General features: G+C 44.8%; 1 protein-coding gene across 2 annotated transcripts in view; it reads right to left on the minus strand.

Moving 5' to 3' along the window:
- DOCK10 (dedicator of cytokinesis 10) overlaps nt 1-19,765 on the minus strand; it is a 267,897-nt gene that overhangs the window by 197,928 nt on the left and 50,204 nt on the right. The gene's annotated exons all lie outside the window — the stretch shown is intronic.

Consider the following 19,765-nt stretch of genomic DNA (forward strand, 5'->3'; position numbering starts at 1 on the left):
ATCTGTAACAGCAAACCTACTCGCATCTACAAACGTTGAAATAACTTTAAGATCACAAATAAGATACAGACTGTGCTGCATCTTTAAGTTAATAACTTCAGTTCTCCCTGCTGAACTCAAAATGCATTCTCTTTCTTTCTCAGTAATACCTGGTCCTCTACTTTTCTTTATTATTGTAGTGGTCTTAAATTCTAATCATTTATTTTAAGATCTTGCATATTTTTCTTTGTTCCTTACCATTTTTTAAAGCTTACTTGTTTATGTATTTATGTATTTATTTATTTTTTAAAGTTTATTTTTGAGAGAGATTCAAGAGTGCAAGCAGGGGAGGCAGAGAGAGAGAGAGAGAGAGAGAGAGAGAGAGAGCGGGAGACACAGAATCTGAAGCGGGCTCTGGGCTCTGAGCTGTCAGCACAGAGCCCAACGTGGGGCTTGAACCCAAAAATCGTGAGATCATGACCTGAGCCGAAGTCAGATGCTCAACCGACTGAGTCAGCCAGGTGCCCCTAAAGCTTATTTATTTATTTTGAGAGAGAGAGACACAGTGCAAGTGGGAAAGGGACAAAGAGAGAGGGAGAGAGAGAATCCCAAGCAGGCTCTGTGCTGTCAGCGTGGAGCCCGACAGGGGGCTCGATCCCACGAAGAGTGAGATTATGACCTGAGCCGAAACCAAGAGTCAGACACTTAAACGACTGAGCTACCCAGGCTCCTTGTCCCTTATCATTTTGAAATGTGGCATAATTTGGAGAATTGGAAAGATGCAATATTCCTTTATAAATGAAGAAACAAGAAAAAACCAAAAGTTAAATTTCAGAAGAGTCACAACTGGTGGATAACACAGAAAAGAGTATCCAATGCACACAAATGTTCTTTGAACCATCTATTTATGTGAATAGTCTATTCAGGAAGTATTGCAGCACTCCAGGAAATAAACACACCTTGAATTTCCATTTTGCCACATTCTATGAAGCACAAATTAAGTTTCCTTCTGCTAGTTTTCTTTTTCCTAAAATAACTCCTTACAAGTTTATTAAATTTGTGAACTTTTGTTTCAAGACAATAAAAGAAATCATAATAGCTAGAACTTAGTTCTTACCAGGTTCTTAGAAGTATCCTGGGTCCCCTAGTTTAAGAATACCTTTATTTTAAGAAGAGTCCTATGAGATACTAGGATACACAGAGTAATAGCCCCCCAAGGTTGTCCATGTGCAAAGTCTGGGAACCTACGAGTGTGTTATTTACACGGCAAGAGGGAAGTAAGGCTGTGGACCGAATTAAGGTTGCTGATCTGCTGACCTTGAGATCAAGAGAGGTTCCTGGATTGTCCAGGTAGGATCCTTTGGAAGTGAAAGAGGGAGGTAGGAGAGTCCAGGGTGGGAATCAGAGAGATGTCCGAAGACAGCGTACTGCTGTTGGCTTTGAAGATGGAAGAGGGCCAACAAAACAAAACAAAACAAAACAAAACAAAACATACACACACATACAAAATGCAAAAAGCAAAACAAAATAAAACAAAAAATAAACCAAAAACCCCAACAGATCTTCCTCTAGAGGCTCTTTTAGAAAGGCACGCAGCCCTGCCAGTTTTAGCCCTATGAGACCCATTTTGGATTTCTGACTTCCAGAACTGTAAGATAACGAACGTATGTTGTTTTGAGCTACTAAGTGTGCCGTCACCTGTTTCAGCAAGCGTAGGAAACTGACAGAGAGAGGTACCCTCTTTATTCCCGTTCTATGGAAAGCCAAGGCATAGAGAATTTACATAATTGATCCAGAGATCACACAGCAAGCAAATGCACTCTGGCTCTCAACCCCTGGCAACACAGTAAAAGTCAGGACTGCACATGGCATCCTCTCTCTCTTCTTAGCATCTCTGTGCTCTCCAGGTCCCCAATCCATTGCTACCTCCTTATGGGAAGCCCTCCCCAACTGGCTTGTGGAGGCTGGATGCTCAAAGGATACAGTTATAAGGTGGAAGGGAACTCTTTGCTTGAAGCACTTCTTATGATTACAACTTTACATTTTTCCAGTCCTTTCTGTCTCCACCAGCAAACTTGAAGCTCCAGAGTGCAGGAGCCAGAAACCGTATGCTGCTGTTTCTGACTATTAGATGCAGGGGACGGTTGGCCCTCAGTTGTCTACTGAATTTCTGATGTGTAGGCCATGTAACAATGACAGGTTTACATAAGCATATGGAATGTGTAGGTTTTAAGCAATGAACTACATTCCAGTGGGATAAAGTAGATTAGGGGAAATGAATTTCAAAATCCTACACTTTAGCCCCTTAAGCAAATCAGCTCCGTGGAAATGAAATCTGAGGGAACGAAACAACAATCCAGAAGAAATTTGTTGAAGGATGGGAAAAAATCGTATTCCTGTTCAGTGTGCCAAAAGATGCATTTTGTCCTCAACTCGATTACTCAGTTTTCACAAGATTTCATTATATTGAAGCCTGGTACTTGGGGATAAGCTTTAAATACACTCTTCTGGAAAGCAAAGAAACAAACAAAAACAAAAACAAGTATAACCAGGCTTTTTTTAATATTTGATTATCTTTAAAAGTTAAGGGGCTTTTTATTGCTACTGATTTGTTGAGTCTGTGCTTTTTCTAGTCATATAACGACGTTTTCTTCCTTGGTAGTCTAATCTTTTCATCTTCAAACTATGGCCTCTCCCAAAACACTCACATCTACTAAAAGTATGAAGTTCTCTATATTCTGACGTATATTTATATCTATCTATATCTCTATAAAGTTGAATTTGTTAATTGGTGTTGGAGAAAAGTTTCTGCATACCCCACCACACCTGATTTTTGGCTTTTCTTTATCATTGCTGGTGGCTTTACACTTTAAACATTACTTTTTAGATTCCGTCCATTTTTTCTTTGTTCTTTATTATTTCTAAACCTTTATCATTTGGAGAACTAGAAAGATGCACGATCATTTGGACAAGCTGGTAACAGATGTAATCTGAATTTAGTAAGCCTTTGCCTTCAAGATTCTTGTTGCTAATTACTAAGTCTCTGATCACATTCAATTAATTCTTATACCCATGGAGAAGCCATTCAACTCATTTGTTCATCTTCTGTGCCTTTGGAATTCAGCTCAAAACCAGCTCACTAGGGAAAATAACTGTTGGAGATCCTCTGTGCTTACACCATCCGTGGCAGACCATTTAAAATCACACTCCATTACAGAAGCTTCCTTTCCCCGGGAAATCTTACATTAGTATATTCAAGATCCAACCTCACTAAAATGAAATAAGAACATTAATTCAGGATTTAGGATGTCTAGAAGTTGTTTCTTCCTCCTGTATCCATTCAAAAAGATGAAACTGGACAATCATGTTAAAATCCCTTTGGTAATAAAGTTTTATTAAACCAGAATATTTATTATAGAATAAGAAGACAGATCATTTTATTTCCTTGGAAATAGTTCCCATAGTATATCCCTCTCTGTTCCCGATTTTAATCGTAGGACCCTCGTTGAGGTCTCTCTTCTGGCCACACCCACCCACTCTCTCCTGGCCACTGTACCACTCTTTTGGGGAAGATATGGAACACATACAGTAAAACCCTGATTTAAAAAAAAATTTTTTTTTTTACATTTATTTATTTTTGAGAGACAGAGAGAGACAGAGCACAAGGGGGGGAGGGACAGAGAGAGGAGACACAGAATCCGAAGCAAGCTCCAGGCTCCAAGCTGTCAGCACAGAGTCCTATGCCGGGCTCGAACTCGCGAATGGTGAGATCATGACCTGAGCCGAAGTCGGACGCTTAACCGACTGAGCCACACAGGAGCCCCAGTGGGCTCGAACTCGCGAATGGTGAGTTCATGACCTGAGCCGAAGCCAGACGCTTAACCGACTGAGCCACCCAGGAGCCCCAGTAAAACCTTGATGTAAATGGCTTCATCGCTAAGTGAGTCACCCAGAGAATAATGAACTCTCATGGGCATGGTGACCCACAGTGGATCTTTGGGGCTATAAGTTAGCCAACTAACCTACAGGACTCCATCCTTATACAACACTCACTAGTTTACAAAATGATTCCATAAAAATAAATATTCTGGTGCCTCCACAGACAGGATAGTATTCCCCATTTAACAAACCTAGCTCAATGGATCAGCACGTCCAGGTCACATGGGCTTCTTTTTTTCAAGGTTTATTTTATTTTTGAGAGAGAGCATGAGTGGGGGAGGGCACAGAGAGAGGGGGGGACAGAGGATCTGAAGCAGGTTCTGTGCTGACAGCAGAGACCCCGATGCGGGGTTCGAACCCACGGGCCATGAGATCATGACCTGAGCTGAAGTCAGACGCTTAACCCACTGAGCCACCCAGGTGCCCCCACCGATGCTCACGTGACAGGCTTGAGGCCGACACAGGGCTTCTGACTCCAAATCTCAAATTCACCACCAGTTCTCAGCAGTTTTCAGGCATTCAGGTGAACAAAAAGCACCCAGGAAAAACCCTAGTTCCTTTGTATGTATGTTAGGCAGAAGCGCAAATACAAAGCAGAGGTCAAAGGTACAAACCAGCAGAGTTTCCCTTTGGGTTGAGCCCACATCATTCACCAGAGCATACTGGTCCGGTAGAGGGCCAAGACTGTAAATACTTCAGGCTCTGTGGCCCATTGATGGTCTCTGTTACACAGTCTTCTCTCTTTTATGTTTTGTTTTATAAAATTTTAAAATTGTGAAAAGCATTCTTAGTTCACAGGCCGTACAAAAACAGACCAAGGGCAGGATCTGACCCGTGCACCCTAGCACCGGGCCTGGTGTGCTAGAGTTTCTAGAGTGCCAAAGTGGGACTGGGAATACAGGCCTCCTGGAAGTAACTTACGTACCCTGGCTCTCAAATGTTCACCTACAAGCATATGTCCTTGACTCACAGAAGAGATTTCACCTCCCTAACTTACCACAAGTTTAGGCTATTGCCATTTTCTCCTGTTATACAGCCGGAGAGAGAGGCCAGCAGCCTGCCTGGCACTTGCTTCTTGACTTCCTCTTGGGTCATCTCTACCCTCCTATATATATGAAGGGATAGTTACTCTTCGGCCGGGGGGGGGGGGGCGGGCAGGGAGGGGAGGAGGGGAGTGGGGGTGGAGAGGGCACAGGCCTTAAAATGGAGGCCCACTTCTAAATAACATAAGAAATTATAAACATTCCCCAGAAAGCAGCAGATAGACATAAATTAAATTAGGCAGTATCTGAGACCTTTTAATGAAATATGTTATAAAGGAAGTTGAAAATAATAACTGACAACAAGATTTCTGTTAATTCTCCCATCAGAACAAAAACTTTAGTGAGAGAAATTAGAACTCTGAAAGAATTTCATTCCACCCCCCCCATTAAACTTGATTGCATTTTATTTTTTTTAACATGTACTTATTTTTGAGAGAGAGAGAGAGAGAGAGACAGAATGAGAGCGGGGGAGGGGCAGAGACAGAGGGAGACACAGAATCCCATGCAGGCTCCAGGCTCTGAGCTGTCGGCACAGAGCCCGACGTGGGGCTTGAACTCACAAACTGCGAGATCATGACCTGAGCGGAAGTCGGATGCCTAGCCGACTGAGCCACCCAGGCGCCCCAGCTTGCCTGCATTTTAGTAGACCGTTGTCTATTAAACAGTTGTAAATGCCAAGGACCCACAATGGTTTATTTTGATGTTTACCAGGGCTTTCCACTGTGGACTACACAGCCAAACTACAGTCGATGCCAGCCCAAAGCTTATCCAGGCATGAATTCAGAGCCCGGATGTCAGGCATAAGATTCTTTGGTATAATGAAGTCTTGAGGGCCAAAGCCTCCTGAAGAATATCAACATTCACCACCTTGTATTTATCGTAGTAGCTTTCTCCATCCTTAACTTACACCATTTCAATGAAAAGTTAAGTAGGCAACTTTATCAACGGGGCTTTTCATATCAGCCAATTACGTAAAAACTTCAAAGGGTCAACAATACTTATGTTCAGTGTTTAGGCTTTTATGAAGGGAATTGAGCTGGGCACCCCTGGGGCATGAAGAGGTTCCTATCTATATGGGGTTCCCCCATCTGCCAGTGAGATAAGAAAAATATATGAAAGTAAATAAGTACGAGTTCAATACAGACAACAAGAAAAAGAGATCATTTATTCCCTTGTCAACCATTTCATTGGTATCCACACTGTGTCTGGCATTATTATCTACTCTGTAGACGGTTCCTCAGAACTCAGACTTGTATATCCCATTTCCAGTTTGAAATCTCCATGTATAGATAGACCTAACAGACATTTCAAACTTAACATGTCTTACGGTGAACTTCCATTATCATGCCAGATCTTCTCCTATAGTCTTCCCCACCTGAATGACAACTCCGTCTTCTGGCTGTTAAGGCTAAATGAAACAAACAAACCAGGACCGAAACCAAATGACCGCACATTCACACTCATCCCTGAGTCCTCTCCTTCTCTCACACTTCAGGCTGAACTTGAAAGCAAGCCCTATTGGCCCTACTTTGAAATCCATCGGAATCCATCCACTTCTCGCAACCTCGACAACTACCATTCAGCCCTGTTGCTGGGACCGCTGCAAAGCTTGACGATTAGTGGTGTCCCTGCTTCCGCTCTGGCCCCACTGCAGCCATGGATCCTGCTACTCACCTGCGCCAGGGCCTCCGGGTTAGTGGGCTTATTGTTAAAAGAGCACTTTCTGTCCCCCAGGCACTGATCTAAGCTCTTTGCAAGTATTACTGAATTCTCACAATAACTTTACATGGTAGGTGCCATTACTGTCTGTGTTTTACTAGTGAAAAAATGAAGGCACCGGGAGGACAAGTCATTTGTCATGGTCATACAGCTGGTAAGTCACAGAGACAGGACTCAGACCCTGACATTTTGGCTCCACAGCTCAGGCTCTTGACTTTCTGTGCCTGCTCCCTCCAATGCCTTCCTTACTCTTGGGAAAAGCTTTCTCTCCATCTTCATGATGGCCTTTGTGATCTGTCCCCCATCACCTCCGTGACCTCACCTGCTACTCCTTTCTCTTTGACTTGCTTGGCCACAATGGCCTCCTCACTCTTTCTCAAATGCCCTTGGCCTTTCCCCATATTACAGACTTTCACCCCGGCTGGTTCTTCCACCTGAGACACTTCCCCACAGAGAAGTGGCATGATTCATTCCCTCACCTCCTCTGGGTCTTTCCCCAAATGTCACTTTTTTCCGGTACTGAACATGCTCCTTATTGAACATCTTTCTAATATATCTAGACACGATTCTAAGCACTTAACATCCGTTTTACTTTATCAAACCCTCACAACAGCTCTGCATTGATGACACTATTATCCTCATCTTACAGGTGAGAAAAAGAGGCATCGAAATGTTAAACAGTGCGGGGAAGGTCACATGGCTGATAAGTGATAAATCAAGATTTCAACCCAGGGGCTCTGGCACGAGAGTTTATGATTTCTCTCCCTCTCTCTCTCTCTCTCTCTCTCTCTCTCTCTCTCTCCTTTCTCCCCACCCCTCTCTCAAACACACACACACACACACACACACACACACACACACACAGTATCAATATACAAATTTGGTGACTAAAAGGTGATGGAAAAGTGAGAGAGAAAAAAAAAGTCAGTTTGTTCAGAAGCTTAGAGCCAGAGTGAGAAAATGATTAGAAAGAAAATGATTAGAGAAAATGATTAGAAAGAAGGACGTGAGGTACAGAGGTGTAGATGATCAGTTTCCAGAGCTGTGTGTTTCTGGGTGTCCATCCATGGGGCTCTTCCATCCAAAGCACCTGGAGGTGTCGACTAAAAATACAGATGCCCAGGCTGTACCCCACACCTTCTTATATAGAGCCTTTGGGTCCAGGCGCCCAAGGATTGACTCACACACAATTCCTAGGTGACTTTAAAACACATTAAAGCTTTTGAGCTACTATCTTGAAAGATGCGGAATCGTTTCATTGACTTAAATTTGTACACTAAACATCACAATGCTCATATGGCATTTCCATAACGATAAGACTTGGAAAACACACTATCAACGTAAAACTTGGCAACTTAGGACGGGGATCTTTGATGAGTTTGTTCATAGGTGGATTCCAAATGCCTGGAACAGCGGCTGGCCCATGGTGGGCCACCAATAAATAGCTGTTGAATGCATGAATGTGGAGTGGCCCATAGGAAACTCTCAGGACGCACAGTGATTCTGTCTGTGCATATTTAACCCGGAGTGGTCCAAGATTTCCATCAGTCTTCTCATAAAACTGAGTTTTATCATTATCTCCTCTAGAGGTTACGAACAGAGTGGAAATTATACTGGCTTTTGTAATCCTTGATCTAAATGTGACTTCAGGCTCTGGAATGTGGCAGCTGTGTGATATGAACAAGATATGCAACCGTTCTGAAGCTCTGTTTCCTTCACCAGTAAATTCAACATCACTCTATTTAATGTCCATAATGATATCATATAAAGGAATAGAAACCTTGAAACAATAAGACATTGTTATTGATTTTTCTTTTGCAAATTTCCACCTGCTAAATTTTATAGTATAAGTAGTAACATTGGGGGTGGGGAGGCTGTTAAATGATCGAGACGGAATGAGCAGAACACATAACTATAGAATGCTAACATCATAAACAAGAGTTAAACTTGGGGGGGGGGACATGTCTCAGTCCCTTTAAAACCTAATTTGTGAAAAACTTACGGGAATAATAAGTATGAAATTATTCCTAACTAGCATTTCCTCCTAGAGAAAACCATAGCACAACAGTTCAAGAACAGTATTGCTTTTTTATTTTATTTTTAAAAAAATGTTTTTAAGTGTGTATTTATTTTTGAGAGAGAGAGAGAGAGAGAGAGAGAGAGAGAAGGTATGAGCGAGCAGGGCAAAGGCAGAGAGAGAGAGCAGAATCTGGACACAGAATCCAAAGCAGGCTCCAAGCTCTGAGTTGTCAAGCACAGAGCCTGATGTGGGGCTTGAACCCAAAGACCACGAGATCGTGACCTGAGCTGAAGGCAGACACCTCCCCGACTGAGCCACCCAGGTTCCCCCCCCCCCCACCAGCATTGCCTTTTAAACACCTAATATCAGTTTGTGGAAGAAGTTGGCATAGAACGGTATAGCTCAGTACTCTGTCCCTCAGAGTCGCAGGCCAAACCAAATGACTTTCATCTCAAAACTTTTAGTGTAACAGGTGGTTTTCATTCATTATTTACCACATCCTTGAAATCTGAACGTTAAAATCTAAGAGGAAAAAAGTCGATTGTGCTGAAGGTACGCAATGCCTCCCCAATTTTTGAAACTTTAGCACGCCTACCACCATCCTAACGTGGGATTTCAGTGACTAAGCAGATCTCTCAGTGCACCTCAAGTCAGGAAAGATGCCACCCTCCACTTTATTCTTCCTGACAAAACAGGTGTACAAATAAGGGAGTGACACTGTCTATTGTAACTAAAGCACAGACAGACGTGTGCCAGAAACAGCTTTTCAATGAAAATGCCATGCATTCTACCAAATCCTCAGAAACTTCACTCTGATTTTGCGCCTAAGTTCAGCATTTTCTAAAGCCCTTTGTGTTGCAGAGTCAGAAACAAAAAGTCTAAATACCTCGAAAGCAGACATCTAACCCCCCCCCCCCCCCCCACAGCTACACAACCTGATTGGTGGCATGCGATCCGAAACTGCGTTTGGGGCTCTTCTTTCAAACTAGAGTTGCAAAATCAAATCCACTGAATTAAACCAGACTCCGCAAGTTTTCTCGTTCTCTCTGCTCAAAAGTGAGTAACATCATACACAATGTGAGGCAGGAGAGCATGTCTAACAGACCGATACACTGCGCATTTCGGGGCAGATCTAAGAGAAAGAAAACCAGCTCTGAATGATAGAAATCCTTTGAAAGATTTCCCCCCACATGGCAAAGCACAGGAGTAAACCCTAGGTCGCACACTCCTTTATCTAAAGCCGAACAGCCCAAACCCTAAATTGCAACCTCCTTTCGGTAATAACAGTTCAATCAACTCCGGCTCCTTTGCCACAAGTACCATACCATGATAATGAGGGTTCTGGGTCTACTCATCTCGTCCTCGCTCTCCAGAGGCACAATCTCGTGGGATGGTTCCTCTTGGCGTCGTCTACAAATGTGTGGACAGCTCCTCTGGACCACAGAGCGGAAAGCCTGAAGCAGAACAATGCTGGCCGTGCAGCCCATAGCTGCATCGTGGAGCCTACAAAGTAACTTCTATGTTGATGCTATGTTGGAAAAACAGTGGCTCCTTGTCCCTGAAAGCAGCCTACATTGCAGCTGCAGCCAGCTGACTCTCCAATCGCTTTCTTGAGCTCTGATCATCTGATCACCGCCAAATAGCTTGGATGCAGAGATGGGAAAGATTTGATCCACTGAAACTGAATGCACTCAGGAATATTAGAGCGTTTCGCCCGGAGAGTTATTTCTCAATTCATCTCGAGAACGTGCTTCCTGCTCGTTGCAACGATTCTCTCCGATTCTAGTTTCAGAGGTCTGAATAAACACATCACTTCCACCCAGACACTCGAATAAATAACTCTCTTTCAACCAAACGACTGGAAATCTAACTCCGCACTGACATTTTCCCAAGGCAAATGAGTGTCATATAAAGAGTGAAAATGATTGCTCTCTTTTTCAGCGTAAACACTTCGGGAAGGATATTTTGCTAGACACCTCACTAAGTGATTGGGGTGTTACTTTTTATAGCCCTTAAGTTCCAGACATGAAATGGGCTCATCCGAAACGTGGAGCCGCTGAATCAGAACGATTTATCAGAAGCATGCGCGCCTTAACCAAACCCACATGAGTGACACCAGTGTTCCCCCTGCGATTTCCTTTCAATGGTAGGGCTGTTCTGTTCCCACACATGCAGTTCTGCAGCCTAATACATTTTTATATTTACATAGGCGGCTCGTGGGGCTGAAAATATCTCTATTACTGAGGTCACTCGGCGAGCTCTGCCAAGTGACCTCTTAGAAAAAGCAGCTGTAAAGCATTTTCACATCCTATCAATAAGCGTTCAAGGCTTCAGGAAGGACGTTGAGGTCTTCGGTAGTTAAGAGTCTAGTATTCCCTGGCTCCTGGGAGCCTAGTCACTTAGGAGGGGACCGAAGAGATGCTTAGAAATCACGTGACCTGCTTGGAATGGCTTCAAGATCTAATGGTATACTGTAAGAGAATAGCACAACAAGGGATGCTTGCACTAAAAATATCTCACAGCAAATGGATTTTGCTTACAAACGAGGAGAGTATGAAATCCCCAGTAGGATTTGCAATGTCGGGATCTTTTCTGTCAAGCTAATCCTTCCCGTGTAACTCTCAGGGATTCAAAGGAAAAATGTTTTCTTTGGTTTCTGGGCTCCTGAGTGCACAGGGTGCTGCAGGAAGTGTGAAGGCAGGTTGGTTTTGCTCCGAGGTGTGGCCACTCCAGCTCCGGGGAAGTTGCTCTCCCAGGAGCGTCTAGCACGCGGCTCAATTAGGCATTAATTGCTCAGTAATCTGTCACAACACAGCATTATTTAATTGGTACGTTTGCCAGAGAAGTAAAACATTTTTTTTTTTCTTCTAAGAGGTACGGGCTGCCAGTAGTTTTTCATCTCCCTCTGTTTTGAGCAAACATATTTTAGTGCTGCTGGAAAAAGAAGAAAAAAATGCTAATGGTGCTGGCAAGTGCCCTAACCCCTCCAGACCTTTGTCAGAGTGCCCGGGTGCTAATCTAAACCATTTTTACTGCAAACAACTGGGGCATTTACTGAAGACAGGCTGCAGTTTAACCTATCTGGCTTGTATGCATTGAAAAAAAACTGACATCGGGGCCCCTCAGTGGCTCAGTCGGTTGAGCGTCTGGCTTCGGCTCAGGTCATGATCTTGCGGTCCATGAGTTCGAGCCCCGCGTCAGGCTCCACGCTGACAGCTCAGAGCCTGGAGCCTGCTTCGGATTCTGTGTCTCCCTCTCTCCCTGCCCCTCCCCTGCTCACACTCTGTCTCTCTCTCTCTCTCTCTCTCAAAAATAAACATTAAAAAATTAAAAAAAAAAAAGAAAAAGAAAAAAATGTATATGTAAATGGTGTCCATGGGAGGCAAAGCATGGCTTGAGCTTCCATGATTGTGAAGGTGTCACTTCGAGTATGATTGCTCCTCCGGGGCTCTTTGGGGACCCCACCCACCCACTCCCATGCATGACAAGGTGCTCTCCAGCTGTTCCCTTAGGTTCTGGTTATCTGCTCATGAATGAACAGCAAGGCTCTTGCTGGAGGCACTTAATCACGACACCAGCTCTGGCTGGCAATGGGAGTGGGACCCCTAGCCATACCCCATGGGCTTGGCAGGGAAGAGGACGTCGCCATCCCAGACTCCCATCTAGGCACCTCTCTCTCAATCCGGCTCACCTCTGGGGTGGCTTTTGGAGTCAGATGTTTTGGCAGATGTCAAAGTCTTTGGGGAAACAAATGAGATGCTTTCTAGCTATTAGAGTCCTGTCTTCATTGATCCCCTTTGTTGCCTCTGAGGGACTCACCCCTATTATTGATGGGCTGCTGTGGGGCTGTCAATCTTCCCTCTCTTGATTTCTCTTTCAACTTCCATCATCAAGGAAAGACAATCTCCGAAAATTAGTTTCTTGGGAATTCAATATATACTACAGTTACCCAGGGGACACGAGACCATGAGGACAACAACCAAGGATCACGGTTAGACATTTAGCCCGGCGTTTTCTTCTGAAAAAGTGTCAAATGTGTAGCAAAGTTGCCAGAAAGGAGTTGGATTCTGAGGTCCAAGTTTTACATAGCAAGTTAAGTTAGGGGTGGGGAAGAGATAAAAATCAACCTGAAGAGACTGGACACTTTCCCTCCTCGTAGTTAGCATACATGTTATGTTACACAGAGGAAAGGAAATATTTAAAAATGAGGTAAAAGCCCTTCCCAGGTATCTGCTATTTTCATTTGAAGTATTAATAAGACAAATTATTAATTTGGCTTTCAAGCATCAAATGTGCGTGGCCTCACTATTCAATGACATTTGGAGACTCTCTCTGGTCTTGTCTGCCTCTTCTCCTAGCTAGGTTTTACTTTACGACTCACTAAGATGTTTATTAAATGTAAAATGATAAAAGTAAGGTTTTTCACCTATTGTCATAGATGAGGAAATAATGTCACTAACGTTTGTAAGACTAAATTTTCCAAAGAAGTGTTGGAAACTAGGTTTCGTTCTGAGTTATTTTTTTTTTAATTTTTTTTTAATGTTTATTTTATTATTTTTGAGACAGAGAGAGACAGAGCATGAACGGGGGAGGGGCAGAGAGAGAGGGAGACACAGAATCGGAAGCAGGCTCCAGGCTCTGAGGCATCAGCCCAGAGCCCGACGCGGGGCTCGAACTCACGGACCGCGAGATCGTGACCTGAGCCGAAGTCGGACGCTTAACCGACTGAGCCACCCAGGCACCCCCTGAGTTATTTTTTTAATAAATAGTTTTAATGTTTATTGTTGAGAGAGAGACAGACAGACAGACAGACAGACATAGTGCGATTAGGGAAGGGGCAGAGAGAGAGACACACACACACACAGAATTTGAAGCAGGCTCCAGGCTCTGAGCTGTCAGCACAGAGCCTGATGCAGGGCTCGAACTCACGAACCGCGGGATCATGACCTGAGCTGAAGTCAGACACTTAGCCAACTGACCCACCCAGGTGCCCCTATAATGTTATTTTATGTATGTATTCATTCACTCGGCACTTATGAAATCTTAAATGCAGGTATAGTGAAAAACCTTCTTGCTTCGAAGCAGGGATGGCCGTGTTGTGTAGATAAGAAGTAGCCTTAGCGTAGACAGGAAGCGGAAAGAAGAGGGAAGGCACAATCATGGAAAAGGTGAGGGATACCTGACAGTCAAATGTGGGAAGAAAACGTAAAGAGTTTTGGAGAGTGAACAGTGTGTGTGTGTGTGTGTGTGTGTGTATGTGTGTGTGTAGAGAGAGAGAAAAAAAATGAAGAAAAAACAAAGGCGCAGAAGTAAAAACATCTCCAAAACATCCCTGAACACTAGGCTCACATCTCTTTAAAAAGTCCGGACAAATGAATTTCATTTTTAGTGTTGTTTTCTAAAATATTTTGGACTAAGAATCATTTGACTCTAGGTGTGGATGTCTCTGCCATTGGAATAAAACGTCCAAGGATCTTTCTACCACGGGAAAGGAAAATCCATATTTAACTTAACTAAATGATGCTTATTGAAAGTGCTGGACTTTCCCAGCTTGGTTAAATTACGCAAGAGTTGGATGTCTAAACGTATCTCGAGATGCAGACCAGGTTGGATTGGACTGTGCTTCGGCACTATGGAGGTGAAGTGCATGTTCTTTTCCACCCATAAGACCTGTACATGTGCCCCCAGGCCTCTGAGTCTCCTCATGCTCAGTGATAAATCTACTTGGAACGAGTGAGGTTTTCTGCCATCTTCCTGTGTCAAGTTCACTGAAAGCTCTTGCTGATCATGACATGTTATCTCATAAAAGCCAAGATAAGCTCAGATGAAAATGCTTTAATTGAGAAACAAAGAACATGCTTACGTGCTTCTTGGATGCCCCCGACACGATCTCACCTTCTGTTTAACCTGCTGCGACTTGCTGGGCACTATTTCAAGAGGCGAACAGGGCCATGACTAGAACTCACTTATGAAAAGAAATGTATGGTTGAGATTTTGACAGAAGGCCTTGCCAAGAACGACCATATTCCACCAATGAATCATCATCTCCCCAGAGAAAGATTCTCAACTCCTCGCCCGAGGAGTTATATTAACTTCACCTTTATGCCTGCATCCAGACACAAAGGTTCAGAAGCCGCTTGGGAACCTGCTTCTCACTGGACTTGCCTGGCCCAGGCCAGCAGAACATGGTTTCCGCCATATTTCGAGTCCAGATGGCCTGACTTCAAATTCAAGATGGTGGATGAAGTATGCTTGTGTCCTTCCCTTCTTCCCCAAATCCAAGTGAAATGTCAACGAAGCAGTATGAGAGGGAGGATATTGATTGCAAGAGTGAGAAAAAGGCAGGGGACAGGGGGACACTTTCAGTAGAGGAGAGTTTTCTGGAAGTATTTCTGAAAGATTCAAAGTGAATGGGATCATATTGATCAATAATCAAAGATGAAGGATTAGCAACAATTTACACAGCAGAAGGAGGCCACGGGAAGAGAGGCTAATGTTCTCGGCAAAACGCAAGAGGGGCTCTGAGCTGGAGGAAAGTAGGCACTGGATGTGAGTGAGGAGTAGTGAAACCCTGTCCCGCCCATGCCCAGCCCAGACAAAACACTGGAGCACCGGACTGCAGCCCTCTGGAGAAGGCACATGTTCCCAGAACACCCAGCATAGGTGTCAGCACTTCTGAGAAACACCCTCATTACATTGGCCTTGGCAGGTGGAGGTGGGCTTGCCTTCAGCCTGCCTGCCTGGTCCACACACCCTGAAATAAAGAATGCAGCTGGTATCCCCGTTACCTAAAAGCTCATCCGTCAGTGGTCTGTCTGATGGAGTGAAGCAGGGGACCTTAAATGATCTTCCTCCCCTGCCCCCAGAGCCAGAAGGTAGGGCACTGTGGCCACCCAAACGAAGCAGATCCCCCCCCCTTTTTTTTTTAAAAATATGTATTCATTTTTGAGAGAGGGAGGGAGAGAGAGAGCGCGTATGTCGGGGAGATGGGGGCAGACAGAGAGGATGACAGAGGATCCGAAGCGGGCTCTGCACTCACAGCAGGGAGCCCGACGTGGGGCTCAGACTCACAAACTGTGAGATCGTGACCTGAGATGAACCAACTGAGCCCCCAGGCGCCCCGAAGTCGATCTCTTTTCATATTTGGGTTAATTTATAGAGAAACTGACAGCGTTCATAGTGAGCGACATGCTTCCAGTCTAACCGTCATCCTGGAGGCAGCTCGGTCGGAGAGGCAGCCAACGGAGCGCTGCCGGAAGGCCCGCGATGAGCTTTGGAGTCAGGCTTCTGCTGCCATCCAGGCTCTGCCCTGTATAAGCTGTGTGCTTTTGAGCAAGCTGCTTAACCTCTCTGGGCCTCCACAGGTATCCACTGTGAAATGAAGATAATCCTTTACACTTCCACTTACTGGAGCATTACAGGCTTGGTCTTCTCCCTCTCGGCCTCCGGGCTCAGCTTAAATGTGCCACTGCCTTGGAGAAGCCTCCCCGGGCCGGCCTTGCCTCACAGCCCTGAACCTCACTCCTTACCACTGCACCCCGGGGGAGGCTTTCCTAACACACAAGCTGAGCTTACATTCTGACGGATTTAATTTTTATGTGACGTCTTCCCCTGTCCGTAAGAACCGGGACTGTGCTTATTACGTGGTTCACTCTATGCCCGGTGCCTACCATGAAGTGAGTAATAATCATGTCGCTAATGATACTAATCATAAAGCAAGCCCTTCCATAGCATTTATTATGGGCCAGGCAGGGTTCTAAATAATATTTAGGTGTATTGTTTCATTTACCCCTCACTCTACAAGGCAGGGCTCTGATCATCCCCATGTTACGGCTGAGGAAACTGGGGCACAGAGAAGTTCAGTGACTTGCTCATCGACTCACAGCTAGTGAGTGGCAGAACTAGAATTTGAAGTTAGCCAGTCTGGCTCCAGAGTCTGAACTTTTAACCAATCCAAATGTCACATCTGCCCCCAGTAACACTTGTGTCTTCCAAAGGTGGACAAAAACAGAAAAATCTTTAGCACACAGCAGGGTATAGTGAGGCAACCCTGGAAAATCCGCTTCAAGAAACGTTATGTCTTTCACAGGAAAATGTGTGATGCTTCTTTGGATGACACTTTTAGAAAGTAGCTAGCAGTTTTAAAAGATTGCTTTGGGGTGATACTTTGCATTGCATTTTGATGGGGATTTAAAACTTTTTTTTTTTTTTTTTTTTTTGATTAAGAGGAGAGAGAGAGCTGAACAGGGGAGAGGGACAGAGGAAGAGAGACAGAATCCCAAGCAGGCTCCATGTTCAATGCAGAGCCCAATGCGGGGCTTGATCCCACAATCTTGGGATCATGACCTGAGCCCAAATCAAGAGTGGGATGCTTAACTTACTGAGCCACACGGGCGCCCCTCCCTTTTTTTTACAGAGAGAGAGAAAGAGAGGGAGGGGGAGAAACATTTTATATGTAATGAATTTGATAAAAATTTTAAAATGTTTTTACTGTGTATAGTGTTCATTGGCAGAAATGACTCATCTATCCGAATTGGCCGTAGGAGCCTATTGCTGGGATACAGAAAAATGACTGGGTCCCTTTGTAATGTCTTGGTACAACATCTGCCCTTACGCGACAGAAGGTACTGGTTAGCATCGCGATGTCCCCCCAGAAAATGCTACTTTAGGTCCAACAAGAGTGAAGCCATCACCCCAGCATATCCTTTGTGCCAGAACATGTCAAAGAGGAAGGCGGTGGCGGCTCATTCTCGAGTCCGTTGGAGGCTGACCGGGTGGAGGCGTCACTGTGGTGGCACCAAGAAGCCGGAGTTCTGGGCTAGCGGTGAGAATTGGGGGTGACTGACAAGCTGGTGGGAGTACGCCTGCTTCACATCTCTGCTGCACCTTCCCCACCACCAGGGGTAATCTGTGCAGAGTCGTGGAAAGAGCCCGGAGGCCAAGGCAGGGGACAGAAAGCCCCATGTGCTACGTAGGCTGTAGCACACTCTTTACATGGGAACTCGGGGACTTGTGGAAGGAGTGAATCAATCAACAGGTGATAAAAATCGACTCCCCCCACTTCCCCCCCCCCTCCTCCTCCTCATCATCATCAAGGTCCGAGTCCTGTTGGGCTTCTCTGTAAATTTTCCAGAGGCTCACCAATTGTTCCCAAGTGAAAATGACCCCAAAGGAGGAGACCTCCCCACGCCCCCCAGACTAAAGTACAGATGTACCCCACCCAGACTGAGGAAAACCAGGTCACGGATTTGACCATTTTCCAGGGCAGGGGTCAGTGAGACTCTCTTAACTTCTATCATTTCCAGATGGGCAAGTCCCATTAAATATAGGAACTCAAATGGCCAGTAGGGAGTTAATCGGTGCTTTCTTAGCTAAAAAGTGGAAAACACAAGCCAAGGATGTGATTCTCCCTGAGCCTGGCTGCCCTTTATCCGCTTGTACCTCTGCTCTCCTGGTGCTCCTTCTTTCTACTCAAGAGCTTGGGGCCCAAGTCTATTTCAGTGGTAACTCATGACCTGTTTTTCCCACATCCGTGATTTGCAGGGTTCTCTTCTTTCAGCGTCTGTCTCTTCATTTCCACTTAGTTATACTGGCCTCCTCTTTATAGGCATCCTTCCCACCTGCTGACATTTATTGAATTGTACAATTAATCACTTTGGAAACAAGCGCACGGTTCTTCCACTTAAAAAACCCAGGTGCTGTTGCCAAGCCCTTCTTCACCCTCACTTTCCTAACTTTGGCACAGGTGCTGCTCAAAGCAGATTGCTCTGTCGTGGGTACATTTGGATGCGTCGGAAAATCATCCTTCGGTGCTAAGGTAGCTTCCCCATCAGCAGCTTTCTGCAGACTGCGTGCATAATTTCAATGTCCCATTAATATCATACCTGACATTTTGCGGGCTTCTATGTTTGACTGAACTCTTCTTGGGTCAGAGTAAACCGTTCTCATCTTCAATAGAAGGCCGTAATAGTGCAGCAGTTAGGCAAAGGCTCAGGGAGCAGCCTGCCAAGTTCAGATCCCTGTTGAGCCACTTACTACCTTTGTGACTTCAGGCAAAATGATAAGCCTCGGTTTTCTCATCTGTTGAATGGATGAGTATTCATGAGGATCTAATGCCCGTGGCAGTGCTTGCACAGTAAGAGACACATGGTGAGTATTCAGTACATGTCAGTTATCAGTACAAAATAAAAGGTTTACAGACGTTGCTTGCTTCCCCGCCCCCCCCGCTTTCTACAAATCATATTTAAAAAAAAAAAATCTCTTGATGTTTTCTTGCTCAGGGACACACAATGTTCTCTGGGTGATGGAGGAACGGGGGTGTTGTGTATGCCTCCTCTGTGCTTTGAAGTTAGCTCCCATGGTAACTTGAGACAATTTCCATAACCCCTTCTGTGTCCTCTCCCATGAGTAAACAGCTTTGAAATAATAGAATAATACCTCACTTACTCAGAGGCCATTCATTTTACAACCTTAACTTTTCTCGTCACAGCCAATTCCGGAGAAGCAACAAGAAAAGACTCGCAGAGCCAGAAAGAGATGCACCCGATTCATTAATCCACGATGTTTATGGGAGCAGCTTGGCGAAGGGCTCTTCATACATTCGCCATGTACAACCACGTTACGCAGGATTCTAGAGAGATTGCTGAACAAAACTTGCGGTGGCCTTTGACCAGAAGCAATATAATTCTGACCTGCCCTGGCCCAGTGGGAATAGGGAGTAGCCACTTAGAGCTGGAAGGATGCCCCTGCTGAAGTCAGGAGTACAGACAGCTGTCTGACTTCTCCAAAGGACTGTGATAGACTCAGCCTTTAAATCGGCCCACCAAGTGTCAGTCACCAGATGGGGTGGGGGGCTTGTATCCGGGACAGGAATGAGGGCATGCTATTCTAGTCTGGTTTCTAGAAAGTGATTCAGAGCAAAGAACATGAGCTCTGGAGCTATGAGGATGGAGTCTGAATTGTCTGAGCCTTTGTCTTCTCAGCTGTACAATGGGAGTAAGATGACCTCTTCTGCAAAGTTATTATAACAAAAGACACTATGTATAAAATACCGGCATAAATGGTA

Source organism: Panthera tigris, chromosome C1 (assembly GCF_018350195.1).
Source record: "Panthera tigris isolate Pti1 chromosome C1, P.tigris_Pti1_mat1.1, whole genome shotgun sequence".
Classification (NCBI taxonomy): Eukaryota; Metazoa; Chordata; class Mammalia; order Carnivora; family Felidae; genus Panthera; species Panthera tigris.